General features: G+C 35.6%; 1 pseudogene; it reads left to right on the top strand.

Annotated features, from left to right (window-relative positions):
* Positions 1 to 236: 236 nt before the first annotated feature.
* LOC131230076 (small nucleolar RNA R71) lies at positions 237 to 335 on the top strand (annotated as a pseudogene).
* Positions 336 to 20,539: the final 20,204 nt, after the last annotated feature.

Below are 20,539 nucleotides of genomic sequence, written 5' to 3'. Positions count from 1 at the left end.
CATCCTCTTTTAAAAGGTATATACCGCCCCTCTCCTTTGATTGAGCGGGCTTAGAGATGGTGCTCGATTTTGGGGAGACGTCTCATGATTGTGCATTTTCAGTAAGACTGCCCAAATAATCCCAAACATCATTGACATTTTTGTTCATGAATTCCCCAATGCACATTGTCTTGACCAATTGGCATATGGAGGATGTCAATCCATCATAGAAAAAGTGTGTACTATGCCACGTTTCAAAACCATGTTGTGGGCATGAACTGATAAGATCCTTGAACCTCTCCCAACATTGGAAGAATGTTTCATCTTCCTTATGGGCGAAGTTCATAATTGACTTTTTAAGGGAGATCGTTTTATGGTGTGGGAAAATTTTCTTAATGAACTCCCTTGTCATGTTATTCCAACTGCCAATAGATCGTGGACGTAGTGAATACAACCACGTCTTAGCTTTCTCTTTCAAAGAGAAGGGAAAAAGTTTCAGCCTAATTGTGTCCTCAGGCACATTCGGAAAGTATAAGGTGACTATGATCTCATCAAACTCTTTCATGTATAAATATAGATTTTCATATTCAAGTCCATGAAATTTTGGAAGAGTTGAATCACCCCTAGCTAGATATCCATATGTCCTATATTTTTTAAAAAAAACCCATGCATGAGGGCATGCTCACCCCCGCTAGTCGTAAATAATCTCGTAAAGTACGAGGCGGGGGTGCTTGGTGCACCTCATTCTCATCCTGGATTTGCTCAACCTTAGGTTGAGGTGGATTTGGAGGTTGATTGGCCAGTTGATTGGCAACCATAACTTCAATTAATTCTATGGATCTTGAGTGGTGTCTAATCCTATGATAGATAGATGACCCCTTATTTAATCCTCCTTCACTAAAAAGACATCGAGTGTTATCACAGACCCAGTTGGGCATGAAATACTCTCAGCCCTCAATTTCATAATCTAACCTAACCCTAAAAGGAAAGAAGGTAATAGAAATGTAAAAATAGAAAGAGAGAGAATTAGAAAGAAGTTACCAAATTAGAAGTTTCCAAATTAGGATCCTGCAAAAGAAAAAAGGAAAACAAATTAGTTTCTAAAAGAAAATAAGAAAGCAACCTAGTTTCTAAAAATGAAAAAGGAAAGTTTCTAAAAATAGAAAGTAGATTAGTTTTTAAAATAGATTAAGAAAGGAAATTAGTTTCTAAAAACGAAAAAGGAAAGTTTTTTTAAAAAATAAAAAGTTAGTTTCTAGAAACAAATTAGGAAAGTTTCTATCCTAGAATTAAAAAGTAAATTAGTTTCTAAAAACAGAAAAGGAAAGTTTCTAAACCTGAAAATAGAAAGCTAAGTTAGTTTCTAAAATAATTCAAAAACAACCTAACTTAAAAATAGAGAGTAGAAAAACCCTAATCTTAAACTAATTTGAAAACTAGTTAATCTCAGAAAAACGTAACCGTTAGTCATCGACAACGACGCTAAAAACTTGTTCACAACCCCAAGTGAAGGGTCACGATGTAGTAATAATCTCTGTAAGACCTGAGTCGAATCCATAAGGACTGAACTTGTATGTTTTTTAAATTAAGTAGAACTAGAACTAGGAGAAGATGTGAATCTAATTCTGAAGTAATTGAGAGAGTAATTATGATTAAAGTAATTAAAACTTGTAAATTTAAAGTTGGGAACTAGGATTTTTAAGGATCCACTTGTAGTAATCAGGGTGATTCCTTACTTGATTCAAGTAACATATTTGGAATTGGAGTCCTATCCTATCCAATTGGAAGATATAACAACTAAGATCAAATCTGAACTTAAATTGACCTAATTCTTAAAAGCGGAGAATTATGATCATTGGAAGGGATTCCATCACCAAACTATGCCCATGAGACAATGGCAAACAACAAGATTTACCAATCCCATAATCTCAAAATGCAAAAAGAAGATACTCAAAGCAATTGTAGATATACTACAATTTAAGTGACAATAAATCATTAAAAACTAAAAGTGTTCCTTAAATATCAAACTAGAATCAAAGTAAGTTCAACATAAACATGAATCAAAGTAATAAAAACATCCCATCACCCTATAAGCTTCACCTCTTAGCCTTAGCTAAGAGTTTAGTCAATTATAGACATGATTGGATCTAAAACCCTAAAAGAAAACATGAAAAACTAAGGAAGAAAGAAGAAAAATGCTTGGCGACGGCTCTCCACCCTTGTGCTTTTCTCCTTCAAACCCTAGGTAGATGCCCAAGGATGCCTTGGGAACTCATATTTATAGTTCTGCAACACCTCCTTTCGTACTCCTTGGAAAAATCTGGAAACTGCCTCAAATTTACGCACTCTTCATAATTCTGCGCAACTCTGCGTAAGTGGTTCGATGACATCGAATTGCCTTCGATGTTATCGAAAGTGACTTTTATACGTACTTTTTCCACGCTATATAACTTCATCTGGACTGCATAATTTTCTATGTTATCGAACCTACCTTCGATGTCATCGAAGGTGTCTTCAATGTCATTGAGCGTTGTTCAAGGAATCGATAATGTGTCCAAAACAATCCTGCGAGTTTTGCCGAAAATCCATAAAAAGTTCAATGTCATCGAACAAGGCTTCGAGTCATCGAACAAGTCCTTGAGTCATCGAAAAATGTCTTCGAGCCATCGAAAAATGTCTTTAATTTGTCCAACAACCAACTCGATTTTCTTTTATAATTTCGATGTCATTGATCCATGTTCGATGTCATCGAATGATAGCTTCGATGTCATTGAACAGTGATTGATGACACAATCAATGTGAATACTGCACTTTTTCTTTCGACTTCTTTCCTTCTCCACTTAGTTTTCTTGAATCTTGGGACCTTTAAATCTTCAATCTTTGTCTCCTAAGATCCATTATTTGCCTTGGTGATCTTTGAGCATCAAATTAATGCTTTTAGCATCTTTTCCAATCCAAGCTCTTAAATTCGCCTTACAATACAAACATGAGTAAAATAGAAAATTAAGTAGTATCATATTCATAAAACTAATATATAAATGGGGGATAATATGCAATATTTGACTGATGTAGAACGTGTCACAAATATGTTCCCAGCATGGTTGAGCCAAAAGAAGATGGACCGTGAATTGACCATAACTTTTGATTCGAGTATCGTTATGGGGCGTACAACCTATCAATCTTTATTGAAACGGGCCATCCGAGGTGAACCGACAACAAAGTGGGTCGCATCTGTCCGTTTCGTCAGAAAACGTGCTCTTTCAGCTCAAAAATGAATTTTTTTAAAAATTTACTATTTTTAGTAATTCCGTTTTTTTAAATATTTTTAGAGTTTTAGATTTTCTTTCCTTTTAGAAATAACTTTTAGTTATACTAGGACTCTTTTATAGAAAGTTTATTTGTAATTTTTATTTTTAGAAATTAGGCCTTAGAAGAGTTTTATTAAAATTAGGATTTTTATTAGAGTTAGAATTTTGCTATTTTTGGTAATTACAAATTTTAGTTTATTTTTTTCTATATTAATGGTGTAAGGAGACACATTAGACAATTATCAATGATCAATTAATCAATTTCAAATTTATTAGAATTTATTTTTATTTTCTGCTTTCTTTCCTCGTGGATTCAAGAAGTCTCTGTGAGGAGTCCAGAGAAGCTTTGTGGATTCGAAGTAGTTATCCTCATCACGTTCATCCCTGCGTCAATTGGTATCAAAGTCAGGTTCCCCTCGGGCCAATGACAAATAATGAACGTATGAATCAAAATCCTGGGGACGGTGATCCAGGGATTCGTTATCTTTTGGAAAGAATGGAAGCTTTCCACCAGGAGAGTCAGTTGACCATGTAAGTGTTGTAGGTAACCCTCAACCATATTGCGGATGCACTAATTCTGCCCCGAGCTCAAAGTGATGCTCAACTGCCTGTGGCCGCTATACGACACAACCCCAATTTCTACAAAGCACCATCAGATGATGGTAAATCACAGGCCACCACTTCGATTATGAGGAAGTCGTTATACATGCTAAAGGTAGAAATAGAATTACAGCGAGACAACATCTTTCGAATAATGTGCACTACATACAAAAAAGTCTACAATGTGATCATCGATGTCAGGAGCGATGAGAATTTCGTGTCAAAAATAATGGTGAAAAAGCTACAACTGAAACCAGAAAGACACCCATCTCCATACATAATTGGATGGATCAAGGAGGTCAACAAAACAAAGGTAACTGAACGATGTCGTATATCTTTTTCCATTGGTAAATATTATAAGGATGAGGTAATATGTGACGTGGTCGACATAGAAGCTTGCCACATGTTACTTGGTCAACCCTGGCAAAATAATATTAATGCTACAAATAGGGATCGAGATAACCTATTTATCTTTAATAAAGATGGTAAAAAGATTATCCTCGGCCCTATGGGAAGGGAGAACCAACCCAAGACTTCTAAAGTTGAGGAACAGTCTCTCACAACTGAACAGGCTTTTGTCAAACAATCTGAGGAAACAAGACATATATATCCATTAGTTGAAAAGAAAGAATATATGGAGCCTGTGAATATCCCAGAAGATTTGAAGCCAATTTTGCAGGAGTTCAAGGAGATTGTGCTCAATGAACCCCCCGATAAATTGCCTCCCATACGAGATATACAAAATCATGTTGATCCTGTCTCAGGGGCAAGTCCGCCTAATTGCCCACATTATCAGAAAAAATATGAGATCTTGAAGACAGATGTGAAGGAACTGATCAATATTAGTCAAGTCAAGGAAAACATGAGTACATGTATTATGTCAGCTCAAGAGCTTAATGCCAAGTACAAAAAAAGGGCTAATGAACATCGGCGTCAAAAATTATCTCAGACTCATGTGCCAAGTTTCTTGCGTAACTCGAGGATGAGTTTTTTTCAAGTGGAGGGGTCTAATGTAGAACGTGTCACAGATACGTTCCCAGCATGGTTGAGTCAAAAGAAGATAGACCGTGAATTGACCATAACTTTTGATCCGGGTATAATTATGGGGTGTATAACCTATCAATCTTTACTGAAACGGACCATCCGAGTTTAACTGACCCATAAAGTGGGTCGCATCTGTCCGTTTCGTCAAAAAATGTGCGCTTTCAGCTCAAAAATGAATTTTTAGAAAAAATTTATTATTTTTAGTAATTCTGATTTTTTAAATATTTTTAGAGTTTTAGATTTTCTTTCCTTTTAGAAATAACTTTTAGTTATATTAGGACTCTTCTAGAGAAAGTTTATTTGTAATTTTTATTTTTAGAAATTAGGCCTTAAAAGAGTTTTATTAGAATTAGGATTTTTATTAGAGTTAGAATTTTGCTATTTTTGGTAATTATGAATTTTAGTTTATTTTTTTCTATATTAATGGTGTAAGGAGACACATTAAACAATTATCAATGATCAATTAATCAATTTCAAATTTATTAGAATTTATTTCTATTTTCTGCTTTCTTTCCTCGTGGATTCGAGAAGTCTCTGTGAGGAGTCTAGAGAAGCTCCGTGGATTTGGAGTAGTTATCCTCATCACGTTCATCCCTGCGTCATTGACCCTCAACAATTCCCATCATTCTTGTTAGACCATTCCTAGCCATATCAAATGCAATTATCTATTGTAAGAATGGAGTTATGAAAATATCTTTTGGGGATATGACATTAGAGTTGAATATTTTTTTTCAACATGTGCAAACAACCTAAGGATGTTGATGATACCCATGATGTTAAGTTGATTGACTCATTCGTGCAAGATAAAGTACTTTTGACTCTATACTCCAACACTTTGGAGATGTGCTTGGTCCACTCCCTTGATTTTAATAACAATATTATTAGGAAGATGAATGCCTTGCTTGACGCAATCTGGTACTTGAAATTAACCACTAGAGGCCACAATTTAAGACTTTGCCTCAAATCAATATAATGCCTCTACCATCTAGTTTCAAGGCACCAAAACTTGACCTAAAATCCTTGCCCGCTGATCTTAATTATGCCTATTTAGGTTAAGACAAGATATACCCAGTGGTGATTTCTTCCCACATTAATGAAGAACAAGATAGTATGCTCATCTCTACTCTCAAAGAACATAAGTGAACCCTTGGATGGACGATTGCGGACCTCAAGGGAATTGACCCTTTAATTTGTAGTCACCGCATTCAACTTGAAGATGATGTGAAAACTCCCAAGAACCACAATGCCACTTAAATCCAAACATGAAGGTGTTGAGGTTCAAATGTTGCATATTATCCCCCATTTATGTCATGATTTTCTGAACATGATAATGCTTAATGTTCTATTTTACTTATGTTTGTGTTGTAAGATGAATTTAAGAGCTTGGATTGAAAAGGGTGCTAAAAGCATGGATTTAATGCTCAAGAATCACCAAGGCGAGGGATGGATCTTAGTAAACCAAGATTGAAGAATTCATATGTCAAAAATCCAAGAAAATTAAGTGAGGAATGAAGAGAATCAAAGATTTGATGTGAAGAAAAGGAATTGTGAAATCGTCCTGAAAAAGCATAGTCTGAAACTCTGGGTCATTTTGTGAAATTATGCAGAGTGAAGTCTATTTCAAAAAATTGTGCAAAGTGAAGTCCAATTCAGCAAATTACCTAAATTTGAGGCATTTTCTAGAGTTCTCCAATTAGGTGCGAAAGTTGGAGTTCCACAACTATAAATAGGACTCTATAGGATGTTCCTAGACATCTTTTAGGGTTTAAGGAGTGGAGTAAAAGGGTGCAAAAGCCATCGCTAAGAGTTTTTCTTCTTCTTCCTTAGTTTTTTTTATGTTTTTCTTAAGAGACTTTGGTCCAATCATGTCTATGGTTGGCTAAACCTCTTAAGTAGGGCTAAGAGGCATGGCTTGTAGTATGATGGGATGTTTCTATTGCTTTGATTCATGTTTATGTTAAACTCCACGGATTCTAATTTGATATTTAACAAATACTTTTAGTTTTTAATGGTTTATTGTAACTCAAATTACAGTATATCTGCAATAGCTTTAAGTATCTTCTTTTCCTGATTTGAGATTGTGAAATTAGTAAATCCTGTTGTTCACTATCGTCCCTTGCGCATGGTAGGGTGATGAAATCATTCCTAATCTTCACTATTCTCTTGCTTTTAGACTAAGGGATTGGTAAATCTTGTTGTTTGTCATTGTCTCCTAGGCATGGTTTGGTGATGGAATCCCTGCCAATTATCATAATTCTCCTTTATTGAGAATTAGGTCAATGGAAGTTCAGATTTCATTTTATTGATATATTTTTCAATTGGATTGGATAGGACTCCAATTCTAATTGTGTTACTTGAATCAAGCAAGAGGGCTCCCTGATCACTACAAGTGGATCCTTGGCACCCTAGTTCCCACCTTTAAATTCTTAGTTTTAATTACTCTATTCACAATTACTTTTTCAATCACTTCAGAATTAGTTTCACATCTTCTTCTAGTTCTACTTCTAGTTAATTTCAGAAACGTACAAGTTTCAGTCCCTATGGAATCGACCTCGGTCTTATCAAGATTATTACTACATTGCGACCCTACATTTGAAGTTGTGAACAAGTTTTTGGCGCTGTTGACGGGAATTGATGTTGCATTTTTTAGATTTGATTAGTTTTGGAATTAGGTTAAGATTAGGATTTTTCTACTTTTTATTTTTAAGTTAGGGTTTTTTTAAATTATTTTAGAAACTAACTTAGCTTTCTATTTCTAGGTTTAGAAACTTTTTTTTTTTTAGAAACTAATTTACTTTCTAATTCTAGATTTAAAAAGTTTCTTAATTTGTTTTTAGAAACTAACTTTTTTTTCTATTTATAGATTTAGAAACTTTCCTAGTTTGTTTTTAGAAACTAATTTTTCTTTCTATTTCTAGATTTATAAACTTTCCTAATTTGCTTTTAGAAACTAACTTTTCTTTCTATTTTCAAATTTAGAAAATTTCCTAATTTCTTTTTAGAAACTAACTTTTCTTTTTATTTCTAGATTTAGAAGCTTTCCTAATTTGTTTTTAGAAACTATTTTGTTTTTTAGAAACTAATTTATTTTTAGGACTAACTTTTTATTTTGTTTTTAGGTTAGGGTTTTTTTTTTATTTATTTTTTGAAACTAACATTGTTTTCTATTTTGTAGGATCCTAAAATAGAGCTCTCCAAACAGGTAAACTCCTTCTAACTTCTCCTTTACTTATTTTCCCTAATGTTGTAGGATTTTTGTTTTATTTTATTATAGGATTTGGTTTAGGATTATGGTTTCACCATGTATATGCAAGAGTGGGAACGTCAGTATGCTGAGCTAGTTTTAGAGAATACGAGAAATTGTGAAGGGCTATCAAATGATTATGTTAGGAAACAGCCTATGTCTCAAAATTTTTCTAAAACCATCATCGAGACCCAACCAGAATACAATGCTCTATCGGCTAAGAAGTCCTTATGCGATCATATGCAGGAGAATAATTACACCCCATAAATTAAGAAAATAGTACATGATTGTTGGGATTATCATAATTATGAGAGTGAGAAATATTATCACCCATCAGACAAGAAGAAAACAATGTAAGATTATATTATAGGTGATAATATGTACTAACAATCATCAAACTCTCCCACCTATGACCCGTATGACTATGATCAGTGGAAACATCAATATTGGAGAGATGAACCAACAATTGATTATAGTGACTATTCTCTTGGATCCCCTACCTTTGAAATCCAACCAGAAACGATCTAAGAGGATTCACATTTGAATTTCACGGACAATCAAGAACAGTTCAACCAACTTTTTGCAGGCTTGATGAAATCATTTGAAGCAATTGAATTACCCCTCGATAAGGTTGAAAAGCCTAGGTTATCACAATCTCAACCCAATCTAGAAACATAATGTAAGGAAAGTGATCCTAACTCTCTTGTGGAGAGTACTGAAATTGAGAATGAAAAGTTAGATTATTTTAACGAGCATACGGCTTAATTTCCTGAAGAGTCAATCTTGATGACTATCCAAAGGAATGATCAAGAGACATGGGTGTCTTTTAAATGTAATGATACTGATGCGCTCCAGTCATATGATACACTTGATTTCAATGAGGAGGAAGAGGCTAGTTTATTTAAGCCTCAATTCAACCTAGCAAAACAGTGTGAGGAAAGTGATCTCATCCCACTTGTGAACTGCACTAAATTGGAAGATGATAAGTATTGGGATGAGAATCATGAGTTTATAGCCCAAGATTCATTGAAATCGATTTCAATTATAGTTCAGGAAGTGATCATGAGATACAGGACATTGTCGACCATAATGATCTATTTCACCCATCTAACACATTTGATTTATATGTGGAAGAAGAGTCCCTTCTAAGTGAACCGCATGACTCTTTTAAGGCGTGTGTAGACCACTCCCTTGATTTAGATTATAATATGATTAGGGAGATGAACAAGTTGCTCGAGATGACTCTAGAATTTAAAACCACTCAGTTAAGGCCACCTTTTGAGCCGTCAACACTTGACGATATGATACCTCTACTGAGTAGTAATAATGAACAGAGTATTCACATCAATATGCCTATTGATCCACAATCTTTCTATGCAGGGTAAGGCAAGATGTATCCGGTGATAATTGACTCTCACCAAGGTGAAGAGTAAGAGATCATGTTTCCCTCTATTCTAAGAGAAGATGAAGGATTCATTGCGCATATCACCAAAGATCTCAATGTGAAAAATGAGCCTCTCTCAACTAACTATCTCAACTCTCTGAAAGATCGCTTGGCATATTTTACAGATTCAAATAATTCTATGATAAAAGAAATAATGGATGCCTTGCAAAACAATACCTCTGTGGTTGTTACTAACTGAGAAAACCCTTATTCTGAAGCCCCACCTTCCACAAATCTTAAATGTTTACCATTAAGGGAGGAGGAGCTGAAAGTTGAACTGAAGCCCGAAAGTTCAGAATATGTTGAGACCACATCACTTACCGAGAATTTTTCTGAATGTTATCTACTTGTAGTATCTGATTCACCATGTTGCACTAACTCTGAAACTTTCTGTCTTAGGTGAATCATATGTACTTTGGATACCTTAAGAGATTAAAAGAAAACTTTATGCTGAGGTCCACAAATTTCTCTAAAAAATCATGCTTTAGGGTATCCAAGCTTATTACAAAAAGGGATTTTGGATGATCTTGTTACGAAACTTACTGAGAAATTTATCAAGATACTAGCCGAAAGAGGAACCTTGTGGTATAACTAGGTAGCTTTCACCAGTTTTCCTAGTTGGTTCTATTGCTTTTAAAGAATTTAGGATTATGATAGTTTGCTTTTCACCGTTTAGGATAGTTTACTTTTCACTTTTTAGGATAGTTTGCTTTTTGCTATTTAGAAAAGTTTACTTTCTGATGGTTTAATTCTTGTGATAACTGAAAAGGCTTAGTTATATGTCCTAGAGGGGGGGGGTGAATAGGACTATGCCAGATTTAAAATAATAACAGTAGAATTAAATAATAAGATAGCTAAGAAAAAGAAGGATATCAATCCACAATTCAGAATGTAAAGTAATCACAAATTCTAGTTGTTCTAAGGACAACCTTTCACCATAAAAACCAAGGGTTTATGGCAGGATAACCTTACTAGAACAATTAGAGAATTAAAAGCTAAAACTGAAAGGAAATAAAGGAAATAGTAAGAAATAAATTCTAAACTATTACAATACTCCACACAGTGCTTGAAATGTAAATATTACAACATTCACATCCACTCATACATCTCACAACTTTGAATGATAAAAAATAGGAAAAATAAATCACACATCCGCAAAACATAAGGAGTTATAGTGGTTCGCCTGTGTGTACACCAACTGTTAAACAACAGCCACATAGCTTACTACTCCACTCCTAATATCCTCACACAGGGGATATCAGCGTTCACTATGAAAATAGGTTTCACAGGTTCACCTAAAACCTTCACAATTGTGTCTTTCAAATGGGCTTACACAATTCCAAAAAAAAACCCCACTTCTGAGTTTTCTAGCTCTCCTCAGATAACCAACAAATTGAGATTTTTCTGGCTTAATCTCAAATAAAACCAAAAGAAGAAAATTTACAATAAAGTAAAATACTTGGATTTCTCCTTTTGTTATAGCCTAGAAGAACCAATCGGAGTAGAAGTTCGAATATAGAAGTTCAATGTCCAATACTCACTTTGAAATGGTTCCAAGTTCTAATTGATTTTAAATTAAACCAGATGGGCTAGCTATATTTGATTTTGATTCCAAGAAGAAGGAATACAACAATTCCTCTTTTCAATTTAGATTAGAATATAGAAACAAAATCAAATCAATAAATCTAACAAAAGAGAATTTTAAATATGCACTAAGTAGCTTAAAATGAACATAAACTTATCTCAGAGTGAAGCCTTGATGTTTCTTGAATTAGATATGAAACTCTGAAATTCGTGTTCTATTTATAATTGAAGAAATCGCATCTATGACTGGTCCTAAGGACACTACGTGTAACGACCTAGGAAATTTTGTGCTAATCTTTCCTTAAGTAGTTGTTTTTGGGGTAATTAGCGCTATACTCGATTGCTTGTGAAATTCGCATCAATCACTTTAAATTGTATCTGCATGGCTCAAAACTTGTAGGTTAGTTAGCACTATGTTACTCTGAAATCTGAGATCCATCGCTAAATCCAGTTGTTCTGGAGAATTTTTGGAAGATCTGGATTGGACCTGGACCGCGCGTCGAAAGTCCGATAGCGATGATCTTAGGCTGTTGCGGTCACCATGTTGGGCTTAACCATCACCTCGAAAATCAAATCCATGTGATGTTCTAGGTCGATTTGATTGAGTCTGGAGTGAAGAGTGTGAGAACGGTTGGATATTTATTAAGCTTTTATGAAATCTGAGTCGTGTCGCTTGCGCAACGATTTTAAGCTATCTGACCGTAGGATTCTGACCCTATTTCACCCTCTAATCAGGGAAGGTGGCCCAGGCATATCCTTGTGCTTGTGGACCTGATCGAGATTCCGTGACTGTTGAATTGAGTGTGGTCCGCCACGGCTGATCTGAAGAGCCGGTCGGTACGAAAACTCAGCCTGACGTAGATCCATGGTCAGTGAGCTTAAGTCCGACCTTTCGTGGTTTTAGGCCCACCAGAAGTGCTTCGTTGGATCGCGAGAGTCAGGTTTTGGTTATACCCTAAGTATACCTTGGCCTTGGGGTTATTTTCATCAATTATAGGCCTATTTATAGTCCTTAAACCCTAGCTCTCTTTTCCATACGAATTTTCTCTAACCCTAGCTTGGAAAGAGGGTGGAAAAGAGAGAGAAAGTGAGAGAGATAAGTTGGTGAATCATCTTGGATTCTTTCCTATTCTTCTACATCCTTGAACCTTCACTTTGAATCGTTATTCTGACGATTCTGAGTTCATCTTGGGGTAAGTTAACCTAACCCTAATCTGTGTTAGACCTTAGATTAGTCTTGGTGTTGTTGTATCTCATTTTTATCCTTATTTTAGGGTATTCTATTGCCGTTAACGAAGACAACTCGTCTAAATCAGTTCGGTGTTTCTTTCCTTGCTTAAGGTGTGGACTTTAAGTATATAGGTTATGGTTTTCAAGGCTTTCAATGCCAGTTAATGATTTATTCTTGTTATGGATGAGATTTCACATGCCAAATGTCGTGTTTATGTTGTGTTCCTGATATGCATGTGTTATATTGAGATTTGTGTATTCTATGTGTATGTATAAAGTACCGTATACGTATAAATATGCACTTGTATTTGCCATGATTATTTGTCATGTATGTATGCTAGATGTATGTATGACAACTCCTTGGTAAAAGGAATTGTCCAAATGCTTGTTTTCCAACATACGTCGTGTATGTTGTATCTTGTATTCTAAGTGTTTGTAGAAATGCCTGAATGATCTAAAGTGTAACTTATTACACTAATTGCGGGCATTGAGAAGTGATTCTCAACACTCCTATTGATGTGCATGATTTCCTTTATGCAAGTTACATTCAATGTTATTTAAGTTCAAGCATTACTGATGCTTACATTTATGTTAAGTTGATACTCTTCAAGTGCTTATGTACCATGATTTAAGTAGTTGCTCCATTACTGTTCTACATTCCATATGGATATCTGTTGTAGTGTAATGTGTGTGGGACTATGCATTAGTCCAGGAAATCGGTAATTTGCTTTACGATCGTGGCCAAGGTTGCTTTCGCCACGTAGGGCGTATTAGACGAACCCGAGCCGTATTAGAGTTGTCGGCAGTGGTTTAGCCACGCGGAGTGTTTGCGCACTCTATGTCGCTCAATTCAACGTGCGCTCGTGCTAGTCAAGTTCGTCAAGTAACCCGATTGTCCGATGTATGTTCACCATGTATGGACACTACTGCTTGAATCTAGGATACCGAACTTACCAGTGAAATCCTAATAACCATGGTACCTTGATCCGCTAAGACTCATGAGTCGGACATGGTGGTATGAGACACCATGGCCGAGTTGTCGGCCTACGCTGGGGTGACGAGCCTCCCCATAGTGACCAGTGAGCAACTAAACTCGTGAGCCGATTATGGTGGTATGGGACACTATATTCGTGCTGTCGGCCTACATTGATTGGTGACGAGCCCTTTGTAGTGATCTTGAGCATACCTGGATACCGCAATGAGGTGACGAGCTGAACTGTGGTAATAAAGGTGTGATAGGCGTGCATTGATTGGTGACGAGCCCTTTGCTACGACCTCAAACCATATGATCGTATGAGATGCCTAGGATTGACGACCCTAGAATGGATCACTGTTTGGATGGTGATATGAGGAAGGTATCTTAGCTTCCCAATCCTGCTGTATGAAATGGACTAATAACAACTTGGTAATCATATCCATGCACCGCATTTGCATGTGCTTTGTAGATGTGGCACGCTTTGAGATGGTGTCATGCGTAACGTAAGATGAAGACGCTGAGGGTGTAGTGTGAGGGCACGCATCATTCCGCATACATCCTTGCATTAACAAGAGTACTTAGGATTTATTTAATTGTTCTGTTTTATCATTACTGTTTGATTGAACTGATAACATGTTAACCAGTGCCTTATTGTTCCACTGAGTTGATCACTCACTCCCACGTTCTAGGGCGGTGTTAAACACCCACCAGACTCTGTCTTAGATTCTGATGTTGCAGATGTGGATGCGACTTCTGAGGCAGAGCGGGAGATGGATGATGATGAGGCTGCTTTCTCTTATATGCAGTTTTCAGACGGGTTCTAGCGAGCCTCGTGCTGATGCGCGGGATTATGGGATTATTTTTGGAAATTTAAATTATGTAACTTGATACTTATAATTTTGATAAGTAACACTTTCATACGACCTGGTTTGTATATGTACTTCAGGGATTTACACTTGTACACATATATTTCTATAAGTCTTCCGCTTGCTTTATTCACTTATCCCTGAATTATATTTGTGTTTTGGCTTAATCTATTCCATGTTTTATGCACTAATACAGTCAACATACATCCATCATTAAATATGTTGCATAAGTGATGTTTTGGAACTCGGGAGCTGAGTTATGCTCGACCCCCGAATTTCAGGGCATTACACTATGACTGGTCGTAGAAGAAACAAATTTTTGAAAATTTAAGCGCGATTAGATAAAATCGTTCCACGACTGGTCGTGGGCTGTTCACGACTGGTCGTGATAAACCCACGACTGGTCGTGTGACACCAAGTTTAGTCACTGTAGATTGAGTCATAAGTACATGACTGGTCCTCGATCGAGTCGTTACTGTTCTTACAACCGGTCGAGCAGACTCTAGGACTGGTCGTAGCTCAACCAAAAAATTCTGAAAAATTGTAACAAACTTAGGACAGGTCCTGGAATTTCTTGGACTGGTCAAGCCAATTCTAGGACTAGTCGAACAAGGTTCAGGACTAGTCTTAGAACAGTCCAAATACATATAAAAAGATTTAACTTGAATTATGTATACAAAATGACCTACCCTAAGGTCAATCTAAGGTCATTCATACCTTAAATGTGAAGTATGGACATTGACACTTCATTTCTTCAGATGATCGTTGACAATTGAAGATTGTGAAGCTTGGGATCTCTATAATTGATGTAGCATTGAACTTAAGATCTTCAAGAGCTTGAATTATACTTCATCTTGAGTTGTACACTAACTTGAGTCTTTGAACAAGATCACTTCTTTCGTTGTAGCTTGTACTTGTATTTCTTGAAATGGTTTGAAGTAGTTCTTCGTTCTTGACTTGAAGCAAAGTGTTTAGAGAGGTGATGCAATGTCTTGAACCCATATGCAATGTCTTAAACATATATACCAATGAGCTACACAAGACATAGATTGAGGTTTTGGCACCACAAAATTTAACAACCAAAGGAGCATAAAACCATAGCACTTACAATCTCCCCCTTTGTCAAATTTGTGACAAAATGCACTCCAATCAAAATAAGAGAAGCATTACATGCTCAATAAGGAATCATGCACCAATCATATATAAGAGAACTAGTTACAGCCTGGTTAAAGAATCATGCACCAGTTGTCATTAACTAGCACAAATTCTTCCTTACTCCCCCTGAGTAGCACACATATATTCAGTCTATATTATCCATAATCAATAGCAATATATCAATCCATATGCTACTACCACAGTCCATATTATCCAAATCATAACAATATATCAATCCATATGCAAAACCAAATAAATTCTCCCCCCTTTTGTCACAATATAACAAAGGAAGAAAAATGGAAAAAGATAATAAACAGGAGTAATAAATAGATTAACTAGTCAAGAATAAGTAAATTAAATTCCACAAGCCATTAACTAGTTTAAACAAAAGTCAGTTAACCAAATAAAGTTCACAAGCCAACAAAAGTAGAAGTAAAGTTATTACAGACCAAGAGTAAAACACTTAATTAGATCTTGAAGAAGGAGTAGGTATGGTAGGATCAAGTTGATGAAGGCCCTTTTTTAAGCGCCTAAGATACTTGCGTATATATTTAAACTGTAAATCATGGGCAACATTCATATTCTCTACCTTTTCCTCTAGAGCACGAAGATGAGCATCAAAATCAGATGGCTCTTAGTCAGGATCATTTCTAGAGTCTAATTCAATTTTATCAAAAATATTGTCCATATTATTATCATCAGGAGGAAGATTGCCAGCCTCTTCTTCATCCACAGCCTCAGCTCCAGCACCACCCACATCCACTTGGCCAAGAACCAATTCTAATTTCATCTTATTTATATTAGAGTTGTTAAAAATAAGATGATGAATAGGAGCCTCTCTAACAGGCATAGTAACAAGCATGTGAGTAGCTAACACAGTGATAAGATATGCAAATGGAACATCACTATGACCTGGATGAAGACGAAACTGAATGATGGAGTGACATATTAAAGAAGGCATACAGACATTAGTACCAGAGATGACAGAGTGCAAAACCCGAACCAAAAAGGCAGTTAGTTCTATTTTATTGCCAGAATGCGGATACAGATTTGAAATAAAGATTCTGTGGAGAACCTTGTATCTGTGTAACAAATACTTTAAGGGGAGCGCATTCCCTTTATGAGTCCATTGCACATCCATATTGCATAGTGTTCTAGTGAGCATGTGTTTTTCTGATTCTGAGGGTTTCTCAGCTAAAGTATGAATAGGAATACCCTCGTCATTAACTGGTATGTCCATTAGAGCTGAAATCAAATGACGGTCAATATCAAATGGACCTTCTCTAGCATCAATTTTAAATGTTAAATTCCCATTCGAAAAGTCAGAGATGCATGCAAACATGGCCTGAGCAATAGACTGGTATGCAGGCCCACCCCAATATAAGATGTTAGCCCATCCTACACCTTGTAGAAGGGGAAGGATACCAAAATGAGCAATATGGTTAAGATCAACAGATCTTTCAACAATGACATTGGGCATACGTAAATCCCGCACATGTGAGGGATCATCTTCGTGTGATCGAAGATAGAGCCAAGTGATAGAAGTTGATCTAGAAGATGATGGACCATGGGAAGTTTTCTTTTTCCCTCTAACATCCATTTGTAATAGAATATTCAAAGAAACAAGTAACTTCAAAAGATGTGAAGTGGGGTTTTACTAGATCAGATTTTTTAAAAGAAAATCCTAAAATCGCAATGAATGACAAAATAGATTACTCAAAGAGTGAAAATAAAGTAATATTGACTAGAATTTATAAGAAAAATGTAAATGAAGCACTAACCTTGAAAATCTAGGAAGGTGGGTACGACTGGTCGGGCATCGGCTCATTGGAGAGGAAAGATGAAATGAAGAAGATGAAGTTTTTCCCAATTTTTAAAATGTCCAGCGCGCTACACGACTGGTCGAGTACATCCTCGACTGGTCGTGTACCAACTAAAATATACATTTTTTTCAAAAAAATAAAATTTAAATTAATAAATTATCAAATATATGTACACTATGATATAAATATGCATGAATAATCAATTTAGAATGCACATACCAAGATCAAATTTCAATTTATAAAACCTGCTTTTGTCGAGCAGTTTAGTGAAAATGTCAGCAAGTTGATTCTCGGTCGGAATATATTCCAAAGATATTATTTTTTTCTTCTACTAATTCACGAATGTAATAATACCTAATGTCAATGTGCTTGGTACGTGAATGCTGGATTGGATTTTTTGAAATATTTATTGCACTTGAATTATCACAATATAAAACCATTAAATCCAATGCAATTTCATAATCGTTTAACATATGTTTCATCCAAACAAGCTGAGTACATGCATTTCCTGCTGCAATATATTCAGCCTCAGCAGTTGAGAGCAATATAGAACTTTGCTTCTTGCTAAACCAAGAAACCATACAATTTCCAATATAAAAACAACCACCACTGGTTGATTTCCTGTCATCAATATTACCAGCCCAATCAGCATCTGAGTGTCCAGCCAATTGAACACTAGTATCCTATGATACCAAAGACCTAATTTAGAAGTACTTGCTACATATCGCATAATCCTTTTAACAGCAGTTAAATGTGACTTTTTAGGATCAGACTAATATCTAGCGTAAATACTAACACTTAAAGCAATATCAGGTCTACTTGCAGTTAAATAAAGTAAACTGCCAATCATACTACGATATAATTTAGGATCCACATTTTTACCTGTAGAGTCCTTTGAGAGTCTTAAAGTTGTACTCATAGGAGTATCAAAATTCTTACCGTTCTCAAATCCAAACTTTTTTATTAAGTTCAAAGTATATTTGGTTTGAGAAATAAAAATGTCATCAAATTGTTGTTTCACTTGCAATCCTAGGAAATAATTCAATTCCCCAACCATGCTCATTTCAAACTTAGATTTCATTAAATCTGCAAACTTGCAGTCGTGTTAGAACAAATAGATCCATAAATAATATCATCAGCGTGGATCTGCACTATTAAGATGTGATCATTAAGTTTCTTAACAAAAAGAGTCTTGTCTACACTTCCCATTTGAAAATCATGACTTAGTAAAAACTTAGTCAATTTCTCGTACCATGCCCTAGGAGCTTATTTTAAGCCGTAGAGAGCCTTTTTAAGGCGATAGACATGATCAGTATTTTTAGGGTCTTCAAAACCTATCGGTTGTTCAACATCACTTCTTCATGCAGATCACCATTTAAGAAGGCACTCTTCACATCCATTTGATAAATTTTGAATTTTCTAAAGTAAGCAATAGATATGAATAGTCTGATTGACTCAAGACGAGCTACTGGGGCAAAGGTTTCATCATAATCAATACCTTCAATTTGAGTGTACCCTTGTACAACTAGTCTAGCCTTGTTTCGAATTATATAACCAAGTTGATCAGACTTATTTTTAAAAATCCACTTAGTTCCAATAATGTGTTTATCGTTAGGTTTAGGAACAAGATATCAAACATCATTTCTCACAAATTGATTAAGTCCTTCTTGCATTGCTACTATCCAGTTTTCGTCAGTAAGAGCTTCTTTTACGTTAACCAGTTCTATCTGGGATGTGAAGCACACGTAATTACATATATCTTCTAGTTGTCTACGAGTGCGCACACCAGTGAGAGGGTTTTCAAGAATTTGAGTAGTTGGATGATCTTTAATAGTCCTCAGATCAGAGTTAGATTGATTTGATGAAGTATCTGGTTTGTCAATTAAAAGAACTTCATCACCATTTGAACTTGAGGCAGGTGTAATTAAGTGATCGTCAATGACCACATTAATGGACTCTTGAATAACATTGATCCTCTTATTCAATACTCGATATGCATGAATGTTTAAAGAATATCCTAAAAAGGTCCCTTCATCACTTTTAGTGTCAAACTTTTTCAAATTTTCACGGTCACATAAAATATAGCACTTGCTGCAAAAAACTCAAAAGTATTTGACAGTAGGCTTCTTATTGAACCATAGTTTATAGGCAGTTTTATTATTTGACTTACTTGTATAAACTCGGTTGATTGTATAACAGGCAGTATTAATGGCTTCGGCCCAAAGATTTTTAGGGAGCTTCATACTATTCAACATTACATTTGCCATTTCTTGAAGCACTCTATTTTTTCTTTCAACAATTCCATTTTATTGTGGTGTTTTAGGTGCAAAGAATTCATGTGATATTCCCTGATCGCATTAGAATTTCTCAAAATTACTATTCTCGAACTCAGATCCATGATCACTACGAATTTTACTAACTTGAGAACTTTTTCCAGTTTGAATCCATTTGAGAATCCTTTTTACTTCATCAAGGGTTTCTGATTTATCTCTTAAGAAGGCTACCCAAGTGAATCTGGTATAATCATCCACGACTACCAGTATATATTTTTTGCCACCTCGACTCTCTGTCCTGTTGGTTCAATAAGATCTATATGGAGAAGCTCGAGTGGTTTTGATGTGGCATTGGAGTTCACCTTTTTGTGAGCACTCCTAGTTTGCTTGCCAATCGGACATTCGCCATATATTTTGTCTACATTTTGTAGTTTAGGTAGACCTCTTATTAGTTCTCTTTTGCTCAATCTATATAGATTGTGATAGTGTACATATCCAAGACGTTTATGCCACAACTCAGTCTCATCAGTATGAACCATGTAACACAGTTGATTAGATGAGCTAGAATCACTTACGATATAGCAGTTTTCAGAAGTTTTAGGACAATTAATATTACTGAACCATTTTTGTTTAAAATTTCACATCTTAAGTTAGAAAATTTAAAACTATGATTTTTATCGCATATTTGAGAAATGCTTAACAAGTTATGCTTTAAACCTTCAACATATAAAACATTCTCAAATAAGGGAAGGTTAAAAAGTTGAACCGTACCTTGGCCAATAATCCTGTAGTTGTTACCATCACTAAATGTGATTGAACTATCAGTCATGTCTTTAAGAGTGATGAATAGACCTTTGTCACCAGCCATGTGCTTGGAGCATCTACTGTCTAGGTACCACTTTGAATGGCTTGAAGCTTTGAAAGTCATGTGGGCAACCAAGCAAGTAACCTTAGGAACCCATTTCATAACTGTTTTGGCTTTAGGAAAATAGTTGGTCTTCTTATGTTTGTAG

Source organism: Magnolia sinica, chromosome 16 (genome assembly GCF_029962835.1).
Source record: "Magnolia sinica isolate HGM2019 chromosome 16, MsV1, whole genome shotgun sequence".
NCBI classification, from domain to species: Eukaryota; Viridiplantae; Streptophyta; class Magnoliopsida; order Magnoliales; family Magnoliaceae; genus Magnolia; species Magnolia sinica.
This window is presented reverse-complemented; position numbering and strand designations above follow the sequence as displayed.